The sequence below is a fragment of the Triticum urartu genome, chromosome 5 (genome assembly GCF_003073215.2).
Source record: "Triticum urartu cultivar G1812 chromosome 5, Tu2.1, whole genome shotgun sequence".
NCBI lineage: Eukaryota > Viridiplantae > Streptophyta > Magnoliopsida > Poales > Poaceae > Triticum > Triticum urartu.
In genome coordinates this window covers 379,356,020-379,371,175 of record NC_053026.1, presented here as the reverse complement: position 1 = coordinate 379,371,175, position 15,156 = coordinate 379,356,020, and the positions used below count along the sequence as shown (strand labels likewise).

Here is a 15,156-nt window from a genome sequence, read left to right as displayed (position 1 = left end):
AGTACCCTTCCACTTCCATCTGTGCAAATTGTAAATATGATATGTAAGACTTGATGCGTATTTAATTTCACTTTAAAATAACCTACATAATTCTAAACCTACATGGCTTCTGCTTTCAGCATATGAATCATCTACATCCATATCCTCATTGTCATCATCCCCTCCTATCTGTTCACAGTCAAACATGTTATTGTCATCGCAGATGCTTGTATTTAATATGGTTGAGAACATGCAGACCACTTACATTGCCACTGTAAGACTCATCTAAACTCATATAATTTTCGCCGTCATGTTCGTCTTCATCCAATGACAATGATCCGTCCTCGCTACCGCCATCATCACCATCATATCCTATTTCAGCCTCAATCTATACACGTTCATATATAATCAAATATCCATTCAAACATCACGTAACATCTTTTCAATTCAAATCCGTTCTTAAATTACTATGCCAGCGCCTCGCGTACCTCGTTGCCTTCGTCAGACATGAGGTGGTTGTCCCCGGATACGAGCTGCCAGCGGCGGAGGCGTCTGCCCGACCGAGGCGGTTGTCGGCGTAGCGCACAGCGCGTGCGTTTTTTTTTCGTCGGCCAGGTACTGCCGGAGATGGCGGCTGCGGCGGCGGCGCGAGAGGAGGCGGGTGAGGCGTCTTGAAGATAGGGTTCGCCGATCGTTTTTTTTTAATCACTCGGGCGTACGCAGCGGACGCGGGCGGGGCGTGCATGCGGGACGTGGGCTACGGGCGCCCGTGCATGCGGACGTGGGCCCGTATGCGACAGCGCCGTACGGCGACGCGGGCACGCCTACGGCGGGCGGGTATTTTTATACGGCCGTTTTAGGGAGGGGGGGGGGGGGGGCTGTACCGAAGACCACCTCAACACATCTGCGTAAAGTCGCACCCTCATCTTGCCGATGGGCCAACCTCGGACATCGGGGCACCAGTAGTACTCGCGATGCTCCCTATGACGCTACTGTCCTCACGAGCTTCCTCCAGCGCAAGGCTCTCTTTCAGCTGCGCTACCACGGCGACCATTGTCGGCCTGCGAACTGCAGCATCCGCCGTGCACGCCATGGCGGTGTCGACAAGTTTCCACATGGAGTTGACATCATATTCACCTCTAAGATGGGCATCAGCCACAGTGGTAACGTTGCCGGTGGCAATCTTCTGCTTCACACGCTGAACAATGTGGCCATGGCCCGGCAATACTGGAGGCTCACCGGTGGCCACCTCAAGTAGAACAACACCGAAGCTATACACATCGCTGCTCTCACTGAGCCATCCAGTGTGATAGTACCTAAAATACAGTAGGTAAGCCACATCTTAGTAAACCTAATTTGGATTAAGCGACAATGCCATATATGAGATACACGTACAAAAGTATATCATAGTATAGAAAGAGACATACTCGGGGTCCATGTAACCTGCTGTCCCAGCCGCATTGGTTGGTATGTGGGTCTGCATGTCGCTAAGATAGGTCTTGCAAAGTCCAAAATCAGCTATTTTCGCCTGTAGGTTTTGACCTATGAGGATGTTGTTGGTTTTCACATCCCGGTGAATTATTGGCAAAGCTACATCCCTTGTGCAGATAATCCAAGCCTAGACATATCACAACAAGTCCTTCAATACTTGACTCAAAAGAAGAGCAGACCATCCGAGAACTATATATATCTTTCCACTAAACCATACCTTGTGCTGCTTCGAGCACAACTCGTACACGTGTCGCCCAACTCAAGGGTTCATCAGCACCATTTTTCCCTTTCATATATGAGCATGTAAGAGTTAGAGCAGAATTGTATGAACAGCTTTACATGTCAATGCTCATATATTTATGCAATATTTCTTTGTTTGCAATTCCATATCTCATAGAGTCACCGTCTTATGTGTCGGAAAATTGATGCATTAAGGTTGTTACTTCATCAGCAAAACGGTTAGTGAAAAAAAACCTCACGAGAAGCGATATAAGCAAACATAAATTTAAAAGAATAGATGTTACTGACGATTGCAGGCACTTTAAAGAAACAGATGTGGACACCCTCAAACTAGAGTATTTTAGATATACGCATTAAAGGCACTCAAGATCACTTTTTTTTTACTGACGATTGCATGCTTTCAAGTTCAAACAATGCACATATATTTTTTATGAAATTTTAAGACAACCGCAAATTTGTTATCACTTAATTAGGTTTGCGAACGGACAAACCTCTTAGATGATCACAAAGATTTCCCTGGGACATGTACTCATAAACCAGTGCTAAATGCTCCTTCTCCCAGCAGTAACCAACCAAAGAAACTAGATTCCTGTGATGCACCTTTGTCAAGCTATTGACCTATGTAAAGAGACATAGCACAGAGGGAAAATATCTTAATTTGCATGTAAGCTCACTCTGATAGTAAGTAGTGACTCGCCGAACTTACATTTCAAATTGAAAATTTTATGAACTAGGGGAGAAAGTACCTCCGCTAAGAACTCGTCAAGCCCATGCGATGATGATTCAGAACGCATCTTGACAGCAACCTCAGTATTGTCTTCTAAACGGCCGTAGTACACAAGCCCAAAACCTCCTTTCCCAATGGACCTTTGGAATTTATTTGTAAACTTCTCCAGATCCTTGTATGTGAATCGTCGATTCTCGGTATTTTGCAGGTGACCACCCTGACTTTTTGTACTTCTGAGGGCACTCTCAAGTTCTTGCTCTCTAGGAGAATCCTGTACAGAAACTGGATGCACAAATGTCAGTTACATTACAGAAAGATTGAATATAGTAAACCTTAACAATCAATGGATGTATTAATCACGTGTTATTAAAAGAAAAGAGCAACACACATTTAGGCTTTTTCTTCCCTCTCCAGATCAAATACGAAAGAACAAGTACAACCACTACCACCAAGGGAACCACTACCGAAATAGAAATTATAGCTATTCTATTTTGTGATGGAGTCGAACTTATTGTTTTGTTGCACATATCTTCACCGGACTCGTATCTGAAACAATGAAAGTACATTAGACAACCAATTGAGTGTTACTTTAGCACAACAAGCAATCTTGAATAGTTAGTTGCCTAAAGATCACAGAAGATATGCATTCAAGTACAATTCGAATGCATATTCACATAAAATGGAACCTTGGGACGGAAACCCAAACCTGAAAACGAGCGATCCTGCATTCCTTTTACAAAGGGAATATGGAATTGGTCCGCTCAGATTGTTGCCAGACAAATCTCTGTAGAAAGTGACACGTACTAGTTTAGATACTCAATGACGTTCATAGCTTTGTAACAATTGCAACAGAATCTATCCAAAATGCCAAATAGAAGTCCTCTCAAATGGATCATGTTGGTTTACTACACTCATCACTACAGATAGAAGGGGCTCCCCATTCATGTCAAATGGAAATGTCAGATAGGAGTATTATGGATTGTCAGAAGAACTACAAAAGGCAAGTATTGTGCAATTTTATTCACTTCCCCACCATCCACTAATTATCTGTCAAGATGGAGTGCTTTGTAATGGGAACATGTTGGTTAGGAAGAAGTCGATAACCTTTTGTAACAGATTCGTATATACATAGTTATACTCATTCTCTGATACTTACAGAAATCGGAGTTCTGTGAGCAATGTGAAGTTATCAGATACCAATCCACTCATGTTGTTGTTGGACAGATCACTGCATGAAAATTAACAATCCAACATATCAGGAAAAGGCTACATATTAGCACACACAACATGAGAGACCACCGAAATAATACTTACAGAGATATTATCCTCGTAGTGTTATCAGTTACATCACTACACTTCACGCCATTCCATCGGTATTTGTCCGGAAAACACGGATCACCCATCCAATTTTTCCTTACTCCATACTCGAGTTTGATAGCCATCATTGCGTCAACTACATCCAAAGTAGAAAAAGGAGTAAAAGTTTGATCATCCTCGTGAAGAACTTGTTTGATCACTGAATACAAACGAGCAATTTGACAATGGTTCGTCAGGCCAACTGCATCCAGATTTTGTTTTATTTTGCAAAATCCGGACATATGAATCAGAAAAGTACTACAGGCTTAGAACATCTGATTCGCAAGCGGCTGCCTCGGCTTAGAACATCTGATTCGCAAGCGCCTGCTTCTTTCAAACGTATGTTATGATATCTCATTATTCTGAAAAAAACGGTGACGCTAAGAAAATTCCTTGCAAATCTTTCCTTCAGATCCTATCATTTATCTAATTGTTTTCTAGTAATTTCCCTCTTTTCTAACAAAGCCTTTAGTCTCAAACAAGTTAGGGTAGACTAGAGCTGAAATCCATAAGATCTCGCAACCAACTCATAATTCTGACACATGGATAGCAAGCTTCCACACACCCCTTATCCATGACTAGTTCTTTGGTGATACTATAGTCCTTCAGATCTCTCTTTACGGACTCCCCCCATGTCAAGTTTGGTCTACCCCTACCTCTCTTGACATTTTCAGCACGTTTTAGCGGTCTGTTATGCACTGGAACTTCTGAAGGCAAGTGCTGGATATGCCCAAACCATCTCAGACGATGTTTGACAAGCTTCTATTCAAACGGTGCCACCCCAAGTCTATCCCGTAAATCATCATTCCGGGCCCGGCCTTTCTTGTGTGGCCACATATCCATCTCAACATGCGCATATCTGCTACACCTAACTGTTGAACATGCTGTCTTTTAGTCGGCCAACACTCATCGCCATACAACATTGCAGGTCGAATCAACTAATCATAAACTGCCCTAAATATAATGTTCTATACACTGACACAATTAAAAAAAGACTTCACTTCTTAACTGTTTATATCTACATGTTAATAAAAGCTATATACACATATTATTGCGAAGAAAATTAGCAATGATAAAGTTTAAAAAGGTGAAAAGGTAGAGCTTTATATGTTCACAAAACGGAACTTCTGAAGGCAAGTGCTGGATATGCCCAAACCATCTCAGACGATGTTTGACAAGCTTCTATTCAAACGGTGCCACCCCAAGTCTATCCCGTAAATCATCATTCCGGGCCCGGCCTTTCTTGTGTGGCCACATATCCATCTCAACATGCGCATATCTGCTACACCTAACTGTTGAACATGCTGTCTTTTAGTCGGCCAACACTCATCGCCATACAACATTGCAGGTCGAATCAACTAATCATAAACTGCCCTAAATATAATGTTCTATACACTGACACAATTAAAAAAAGACTTCACTTCTTAACTGTTTATATCTACATGTTAATAAAAGCTATATACACATATTATTGCGAAGAAAATTAGCAATGATAAAGTTTAAAAAGGTGAAAAGGTAGAGCTTTATATGTTCACAAAACGGAAACTTCTGAAGGCAAGTGCTGGATATGCCCAAACCATCTCAGACGATGTTTGACAAGCTTCTATTCAAACGGTGCCACCCCAAGTCTATCCCGTAAATCATCATTCCGGGCCCGGCCTTTCTTGTGTGGCCACATATCCATCTCAACATGCGCATATCTGCTACACCTAACTGTTGAACATGCTGTCTTTTAGTCGGCCAACACTCATCGCCATACAACATTAACGCCCCCCCCCCCCCCTATCAATAATGTCTACAATGACGGTAAATGAGTTGAGTAGGGAAATAGATAGAGAGGGAGAGTCATCTCACAGTCTTCCGAGAACGTCCTAGGAGTATTGTGGGGGATGCGCAGGTAGCCCTCGTATGCATTGAGCATCGGAGGCAACATGGATGTATTGGTGGCTGCAAGAGTGATATTGTACTGGCCGTCTGTAGTCTTATACCATTCAGTACTACGCACATGATCAGCGACCAGGTACGGGGTACTGTAATTCGGATACCCCTTGTCGCTGTTAATGTAGATGTCGAATAACCGGAGCTGGGTGTTTTGAATGTCGGCGAAGTGCAGGATGAACTTAAACTCGGATGATGTTTTGTATGCCCATGTATTGACGTGTAGCACTGTGTCATTGTTGATAGGAGCGACGACTGTCTGAAGAACGGGGATGGGTACCATGAAGTCGTCATCCTGCTTGATGGTCTTTTCGGTGGAAAGTTTTGCCCACGACGACATGGTTCTCGAACCCCAGTAGCGGTCGTATGGATCGTCAGGAAACCTTCATGCAAAGATGATAATCCATCATTGAGGCAATAAAGTGATTAGGGCTGGATTAACGAGCTACTCGGCTCGTTCGGCTCATATTGTTAAGCTCGTTATCAATAAGCTTGTTAATATTAACGAGCTGAAACCTCTGTTCAGCTCGGTTCGTTATGAGCTCGTTATGCTCGCGAGCTTTCACGAGTACTCGTTAAGGTACAGACAACACAGTACATAGAAGAATCTTGTGATCCCATCAGAAATTCACAATGGCATAAATTTGACAATTACATTCTAGTTGTAACAACTAACAACACTAGTACGCAACAGCAACAACACACAAGTCTGGTGGCTGGTGCACCTTTGCATCATTTGAATTTAAAAAATAATAGCAACACGCTACAGCCAAATTGCCAAACCCCAAACACAGAAGGTTTCCATCACAAATTCACAATAGCATAAATTAATAAAAGGACGTTGGAGTCAAAACGGTAGCATAGCAAGACTACTATGCAGCAGCAACACCACTCGAGTCTGGTCCATTACAAAAGCATAAAGTAGCAACACTAGCAGTCTAGTACGCAGCAGCAAACACCAACAAGTCTGGTGCACCTTTCAGTTTGCATAATTTAATAAATTTTAAAGATAGTAGCAACACGCTACAGGCAGTAGTGAATGAACATTCCAGGAGCCCTTCCACCTTGCTGCGTATGATGCCTTCATGAACTTGCAGAGTTTTCCTACATGCAAATTTTGAAACAAAGAAAATAAACTTTCAGGTTTCTCTTACAGTAGTGTAGTAGACCTTAAATAGGAGAAGGTTTAATAGACAAAATGGGCATTGCAATATAAATAGTACAAGAGAAAGAAAACAAAGTTGCAAAATAAAAACTACAAGTCTCGGCCAGTAGCCAAGCACCAACCTGCTAGTTGCTTTCCACAATAGATTCAGGAAATGGAATGAACTCAACATCATCATCAATGTCATCTTCCTACAAAGGGAAATGTAGTTTCAGTTAGGCAGTCCATTTAGAAATAGTATGTCAAAGCTTATAAGTAGTAGACAACAAAGAGCAACTAATATTACCACTATGGTTGTAGGCCTAATGTGGTTTTCTTTTGATCCTTTGATGAAGCTAGAAGCACAAACAAGTGCCTCAACCATGCTTGGGAGTAGAGAACTACGGTAGTCATCGAGAACTCTACCTCCTGTAGAGAATGTTGACTCTGATGAAACACTAGTAGCTGGTATAGTCAAGAACTTCTTTGCCATTTTTTCCACAATAGGATATCTATGAGCATTCAACCTCCACCAGTCAAGTAATGTGAAACTTGGATCATTAATGGGATGAGTCTTGTCTTCAAGATAAGTAGTCAATTCAGATTTGCATGGCTCCGAATTTGTCTCCTCGAGAAAGGATTGAAACCCACTCGACAATGTGGTCATAGATGTAGATGCTTGCCTACTTGAAATTGAACTCTGCTCATTGGTGTTAGAAGCCTCATGCTGACGATTTTCCATCTCATATGTGGCATACAGATCAAAGAACTCTGTTTTGATATCTTCCATCTCACTACTACCCCCCTCTTTACCATACATTTTCTTAAAAAAATAGTCCACAAGTTTCATCTTAAATCTCGGATCAAGAATGGTGGCAATCACCATAACATTGTTCTTTACCTTTTTTTATCTTTCCGATTTTTGTTTTCTGGCACAACAGTGCTATCCCAATACTTATCAAACTTATTAAGCATGGCTTCCCCCATCATTTTCAAATTGTCATCTCCGGACATAGCATGCTCTACTATAGCAATCTTAACATTCATGATGTATGGATAAAAAATGTTGGTAGTGGGGTAAGTAGATCCTGATAGTATAGTAGTTACCTCAGCAAATGATTTCAAGATGGGTTGAATTCTGCCATATAGTACCCAATCTTCATCATCGGGCTGCCATTCATAATTAGGATCTGATTGTGCATACTCATGGAAAGCTTCCTTATACAAAGTGCGCGATTTTCAAATTTGTGCAAATTTTCCTTATACTCATGGAATTTTTTTATTATCTTTCTGTTTTCTCCGGTTTTACTTATTCTCTTCTTTCTTTATTTTATTTTGATTCTTTTTTACTCTTCTCCAATTTTTCATTCCTTTTAGCATTTTGTTTCTTTGTTTTTATTTTCTTTCTAATTTTGGTTTATTTATTCTTTTGGTTATTATTCTACATTTTTGTATATGTCAAAAAAAAATCTCTAATACACGTCTAACATTTTTCAATAAAAAGTATACATTTTTCTAATACATGATCGACAAAAATTCTATACACATTTAACACTTTCCAAATGATTGACCGACATTTTTATAAATACTTGTTCAACATTCTTTCAAATGCTTGATTCACATTTTTTATATACATGATAAGAAAATCATCATTTTTAGTACATGGTCAACATTTTTTCCATACACATTTAACATTGTTCAAATGCTTGATCAATATTTTTCAAATACTTGTTCAATATTTTTTTCCAATCCTTCATTAACATTTTTATATACATGATCAAAACATTTGATCATTTTTTAACATGTTCAACATTTTTTTCTTTAGCCATTTAACATTTTTGAAATGCTTGATCAACATTTTTCAAATACTTGTTTAATATTTTTTCAGATGTTGATTAACATTTTAAAATATATGATCAGAAAATTTCATCATTTCTTTAATACATGGTCAATATTTTTTATAGACATTTAATATTTTTCAAATGCTTGATTAAAAAATTTCAAATACTTGTTCAACATTCTTTTCCAAATGCTTGACTAACATATTTATATACATGATAAAAAAGTCATCATGTTTTGTAATATATGAGTAACATTTTTCTATAAACATTTAACAATTTTCAAATGCTTGATCAACATTTTTGAAATACTTGTTCAATTTTTTTTTCAAATTCCTGATTAAAAAAATACATGATCAACATTTTATACATATGTTTTATACATTTTTTGTATACGTGATAAATATGATTTCGTATAATTTTGATTTATTATTTTGGTATAAATCTATTAGGAATAAGCATACATAGTTATGATTGGTTTACATTAACACCTAAATGATTACATAAAATAAAACCTTCATGAAATGAATGTTTTTACTTTTATGTTTTATTTGGGAACCCCTTGAACGCCTTCTCAAAGGGTTCTCAAAAATTTGAGGTAGATCTAATCATATACTTGATTTAATATATTTCTCGAAATAGCTCAATCCTTTTTTTGCTAAGACAACATAAAAATATGCCGCTGACATGAGTAAACCTAAAGCAACAGTAGTATTTATATCATTCGTGGGCACTGCTAATTCTGCATGGGGTAACTCTATAATTTTCGAAGGTAAAAGAGCATAGTTCCAATAAAGGGAACCCAGGGACCATATTCGAAACAAAAATAAAAAGGAACATAGTTCCAATAAAGGGAACCCGGGGACCATATTCTTCTCCAATTCGAGTTTTGCTCAAGTCTCGAATAAATTCAATGACATATTCAAAAATATTCCGACTGTCGGTCGGGATGGTTTGTGGATTCCTCTATACACATTCAACATTTTCCAAATGATTGGTCAACATTTTTTCAAATTTTTTATAGATGGTTTTTTGTAATATATTAGAATATTTTAAAGTATATAGAAAAGGAAAAAACAAAACAAAAAACAAAAAAACAAAAAGGAGGTTGTTGCATCCCGTGCTCCTGGGCCGACCCACTAGGTCTCCCCTTCAGCGAGGATTCCTGCCCCACTGCCCCACTCGGTCAACCAGGAGGTCGCAGGTTCGACAACCAGCCGGGCGCCCTCCAACCATGCTTCTAACAGACTAACACAACGTCATCCACCCCTATAAAAAACACAATGTCATCCCATAAAATGGAATCTGTTCTTGCTCACAATAAAATTAAATTGAGTCTCTATGGTCTGAGTGAGCTTTCTTCTGCGCCACCCAATCGATGACCACATCTATCGGTTCGGTCCCGTGTCACTCCTACGAGCAACCCAGACAACCCTAACACTGCCACCCCTCCCCATCCATCTCCTTCCTCCATCCTGTCGCCGCCGGGCAAAATCCATGTGACTATGGCGGCGGCGAGGCGTCTCCTCCCGCTCGTGTGTCTCTCGGGGTCGTAGGGCTCTCTAGCGTGTGGGGGTGCGATGCTCCGGTCCCCAGCGGTGGCGTGGCAGGTTGGTGCAGGTGTGTGGACGTGACCACGTTGCAGTTGCATCGTGGAGGCATGGGTGGAACGACTCGTGCGGGGATGCTCGGCTAGTGGCAGATCTGGCTGCGGCTGCTGCTCCTGGCCATGGTGGTGCACATTGCTCCCTTCCTGGACGGTGTGCAGAGATGGACAACAATGGGCAGGTCTGGCTCCTGGGGCTTGGGCGCCTCTCGTGTGGTGCTGGTGTGGCGGTTCCTTGCAGCGTCAGCGGGGCTCCTCTTGTGGTGTTTGCTGTCAGATAGGAGATGGGGGTGCTCTGGTAGCCGACTTTAGTCGACGTTGGAATGGATCCCCGGTGGATCTACTCCCTGCCTCGTGACCCATCCCGGCTATGGCGGTCTGGGTCATCCGGGTGGCAATAGGGCGGCGCGGTGGTGTAATTCGTGTCGACGGCGTGCGAGAGTGGCCTGGTGTGGGCTGGCTTTGGCGGGCGGCACGGATCTGGTCCATGGTGATGGACGACCTCCGGCGGCATGCAAGTATAGGGGGGCCAACTTGGCCCGCACTGGTGCAAGCCTCCCGTTGTGCTCTCCTTACTTGCTACTCATTTGAGGCTTCGGTTCGAGTCGGACTCCCCTTACGTTGTTGTGCCATTGGTCGAATCGGCCCCGATGGCCACGGGCGTGGCGGTGTGCGAGCTCGCTTAAGCTTGCTCGGCGTTTGCCGTCGGCAGCCATTGGATTGTGTATCCTGATCCATTGAGAGTGGCTGGGGAGCAGGTGTGGACGCTTCCTACCATGGAGGCATTGACTCAAGACTCGATGGTTGATGCGAGTCTGGGTTCGGAAGAAGATGCCTTTCGCTCTTCCTTCTATGGTTAGTGCGTTGCGGTGTGGACAGTTGGTGGTGTCTTGGGACATGGATGTCGGTGTAGCGGCCCGGATGGCGGTGTCCGCATGGTTGGCTGTCTGGTGGGCATCATGACGGCGGTAGTGGCTATATGTCTAGGTCGTCTGGGACAGCGAGGGGTGTAATGACAGATGGCTTGGGCTCACTCTCTATTGTTGGAAGTGGAGACGCCTAGATTTGGATCTAGAGGCTTGTGCTCGTTGCGGTTGTCCTGGCTGCTTTGTTGAGGCATGGGCAAGTTGTGGAGCAAAAGCTCCACGCTTTGGTGCCGCCGCCGACGACACTAGTAGGTGCCGCTATCCTCTTGATGATGTTGTGTAGCGCGGCGACACTTAGCATACTTCCCACTCTTGAGGGTGTTGTTGTGGAGCGTAGGTGTCCTATTACGTGTCATGGAGTTGAGTTCAGGCCTACCTATGTTATTTTTTAGGTAACATAGTCACGTGCGTTTATGTAGTCTGATGATTCATGGATCGACTTTGTACAAGGGCTAGCTCACTATATTATATTCATTATATCGTGTATCTTGATGTATGTTTTATGTATAAAGAGGGACGAAAGGCTGTTCCAAAGACAAAACTATCATGTTGTCACATTCAAGGAATGAAATGTCACAACAAGAGGATGGGAAGTGGATACTTTAGCTAAAATATGAATTTTACACACAATGAGTAAATGTTTGAAAACTACTAGTAGTGGTTGTCCCCACATGTGACGGGTTCCTAGCTACGATCTCCATACAAAATTGGACGATCCCGCCTTAGAGGCAAGATCCTCAGTCATAGAGAATTTAACAATCTCAGAGTATCCCATATCAGAGTGGGCACTCAATTGCTACCTCAGACTTTGAAGGTAGTGTGGCTTATGGAATTTTAGAGTTCTACAGTATTTTCGCATCATGAGATGTGGTTAAAACTTGAGATGCAAAATGTGGAACTAGCTACGTGCGATAAGAACTCCGAAAAATCATGATATAACTTTCAATTCGATCATGAATCTCATAATTATTATCTCAATCTTGATCTGATGTACTCCATCCGTTCCGAAATAATTGTCATGATTTTAGTTCAATAAAACAAAATCACACCGTTTGCTGAAAGGAAAATCCAATGCATGCGTGTGTTTACTGATGCATGGCATACTCAGGCGCGGAGGTAAACGATTTCCGTGTATAGTTGCCTTGTTCCAAAATATTTGAAATTTAGGGTTTTTCATAAGTCAAGCTTCCATAAGTTTGACCAAATTTGTTGAAAAAACTACTAATATCCAAATCATCAAATGCACAACTCCAAAAAATCATGATATAACTTTCAATTCGATCACGATTCTCATAATTATCATCTCAATCTATTTGATCTAATGTTCTCCCTCGTTCCGAAATACTTGTCGTGGTTTTAGTTCAATAATAAAATCATACCGCCTGCTGAAAATCCAATGCATGCGTGTGTTTACCGATGCATGGCATTCTCAGGCGCGGAGGTAAACTATTTCCGAATATAGTCGCCCCGTACCAAAATAATTGAAATTTAGGTTTTTCATAAGTCAAGCTTCCTTAAATTTGGCCAAATTTGTTGAAAAAACTACTAATATTCAAATCATCAAATGTACAATATGAAAACATACTTTATCATAATGTTGAATCTAATGAAACTAATTTAATGTTGTAGATGTTGATTCTTATAAACTTGGTCAAATATAACGAAACTGTTGAAAAAAAAGGGAAACATATAACTGGCTAGCGGGATAAATTTAGGTGGTTGTGGGTATCCCCATCCAACTGGCTAGGGATAGCCATATTTTATGTTTGGTAGAAAGAATGAGAAATGACTATAGATAGCCAACCTTGTGTTCGGTTGAAAGGATAAGAGATGGATAGACTTGTTGACATGACCTCTTTCTCATGAGGTGGTGAGATTATCCTCTGATGAAGATGCACTTTCTACTACTATGAACCACTGGGGATATTTAAACCCAGATTATACACCTTGTTCTTAACAACTACTTTGAGCAAAAACAAAATGATGCCAAAAAAGATCTCAATTACACAATTTGGACGCGGCAGTAGGATACAGTCACGCATGCCACTGAACCCGTCGCTTGCATTCATATTCTGGAATTATTTCTTCAGTTCCTGATGGCGGTTTGACATCTGTGTGCCAGCATCAAACGAGCAGAACATGCCCTTGCAATTAAATGAGAAAGAGGATTAACACTAATACAACCGGTCGGCGCAGAGCAGACACACCCAGCCGGCGCAGAGCAGGCACACCACACAAGCACACCGGCCGGGGAGAGGAGTCTGGTGCCGCCGGCTGCCCTGCTCCGTACCTCCGCGGCCGCATCTTGATCTACGGACGCTGTTGGGGAGAAAAACCATTGGAGGTAGGGCAGCGCGCCGAGCGAAGGGCGGCTGCCCATATCCGCCACTTTTCGCCGGTTCCGCACATCCAGTTTTTGAGGGCATATTCGTGGAATCTGGCTATCCCCACCCACCTAAATCAATGAACCAAACACCTGCTATCCATCTAAAAACTGGCTATCCCTAGCCAATCGAGGGATAGCCCAGCAACCAAACGCACCCACAGTACCCCTACGTAGCATCAGAAAACCAGAGTTTCATACTACATACCTGGTAAAGTTCCCCCTGTATTTATCCTTCCATACGTGGACATGGAGCCGTCGATGGTGAGGTCCGGGTAAAGCGAGGCACCGAGAGGCCTCAGCTCCAGCGTGTTGACGAACGGCGTACCGCCGCCGGTGTTCACCAGCAGACCGGCACCCAGCTCGCCCACGCGATGAAGATCGCCTCGGACCACCAGTACTGGGTGTCAGTCATGTTTCGGATCGTCATCCTATCCCAGTAGTTGGTGCCAAGGTGCAGGTCGAACACGGCTGGCTTGCCGTCGTAGTTCCCGTGGAAGAATACCATCCGGACAAGGTACTTGGCGCCGCTCTTGGTGGGGAGCGTGTAGCAGTTCCGTAGGCCGGACGGGAAACTCCTGAGCGTGCGGAGGTCCTCGAGTGACGCGCTAGGAGTATCGAACTCGGCGGCTACCCTGCGGTTTTCCCCGCCGTCGACGTACGGACCATCGGAGACGTAGGCGATATCTGTGTGGGTGTCCTTGCGCCCGCTGAATTTGGCATCCAGGCCGCAGTCGATGCTCAGGAAACCTGATTATTGATTGCACATATTCACACAGCCAGGAAGAAAAGAGTTAGAATACGATCAAAATCAGGCTATTTGAATTTGTAATAATGAAATATCTACAAGATGTTTGTGTTGCGGATATATGGATACGATCCATGTAATTGAGATGAAAAATCAACCTTCTTGCTGACATGAACTGCTGTGACTGCCAATACGAATGCCCCAAACAAAACCCACAACGACCTCATCGAGAGAGACGAAAGTACTCGGTTCATCAATGGCCTTGAGAACTAGGCCATGCCTCACGTATATATATTACGCACCAACTTAGGATGTGAGTTGTATACCTACGCTTCCATCAGCATTGCAAGTTGTATAACATAGAGCAGGCTATTCAAAACCACCGGCGACTACCAGATTAGGCTACATGTGCACACTCATTCATCTGCTACTCTTATTATATGTTGTCGTAGTTGTTTAGGCTACTTGTATTAAAAAAATGTTTAGGCTACTTGCAGTGAGGAGTACTGTATGACACTGCTGCATTATATCACCTCCGTAATGTAGTGAGGGGCATACAAGTATTTATTGTCATGCATGATAAATAATATTATTTTAATACCATAGGGTATCAATACTCAACACTCTCTCTTTCCATTTAATTACACTTAAATTACTTAACACTCCCACTACCAATGATCTTATATGTTTTGTATAGGTTGGATAGAGTTTTCACAGAAAAAAAGGGCAAAGGGCAACATACTACTAGTAATCAGATTTTCCATGGTTTATGGTTGCTAA

The 15,156-nt window shown here is 42.2% G+C and overlaps 2 long non-coding RNA genes and 1 pseudogene across 2 annotated transcripts; all 3 read right to left on the bottom strand.

Annotated features, from left to right (window-relative positions):
- Positions 1-901: 901 nt before the first annotated feature.
- On the bottom strand, positions 902-3,927 carry LOC125509155 (annotated as a pseudogene).
- A 2,608-nt stretch (positions 3,928-6,535) lies between these two features.
- Positions 6,536-8,804, bottom strand: LOC125509157. The gene is made up of 3 exons (XR_007283986.1): positions 7,183-8,804; positions 7,019-7,087; positions 6,536-6,835 (listed from the first exon to the last, which is right to left on the bottom strand). It is a non-coding gene; the product is annotated as an uncharacterized LOC125509157 (long non-coding RNA).
- A 4,235-nt stretch (positions 8,805-13,039) lies between these two features.
- On the bottom strand, positions 13,040-14,750 carry LOC125509156. Its single transcript, XR_007283985.1, has 2 exons — positions 14,535-14,750; positions 13,040-14,378 (listed from the first exon to the last, which is right to left on the bottom strand). It is a non-coding gene; the product is annotated as an uncharacterized LOC125509156 (long non-coding RNA).
- Positions 14,751-15,156: the final 406 nt, after the last annotated feature.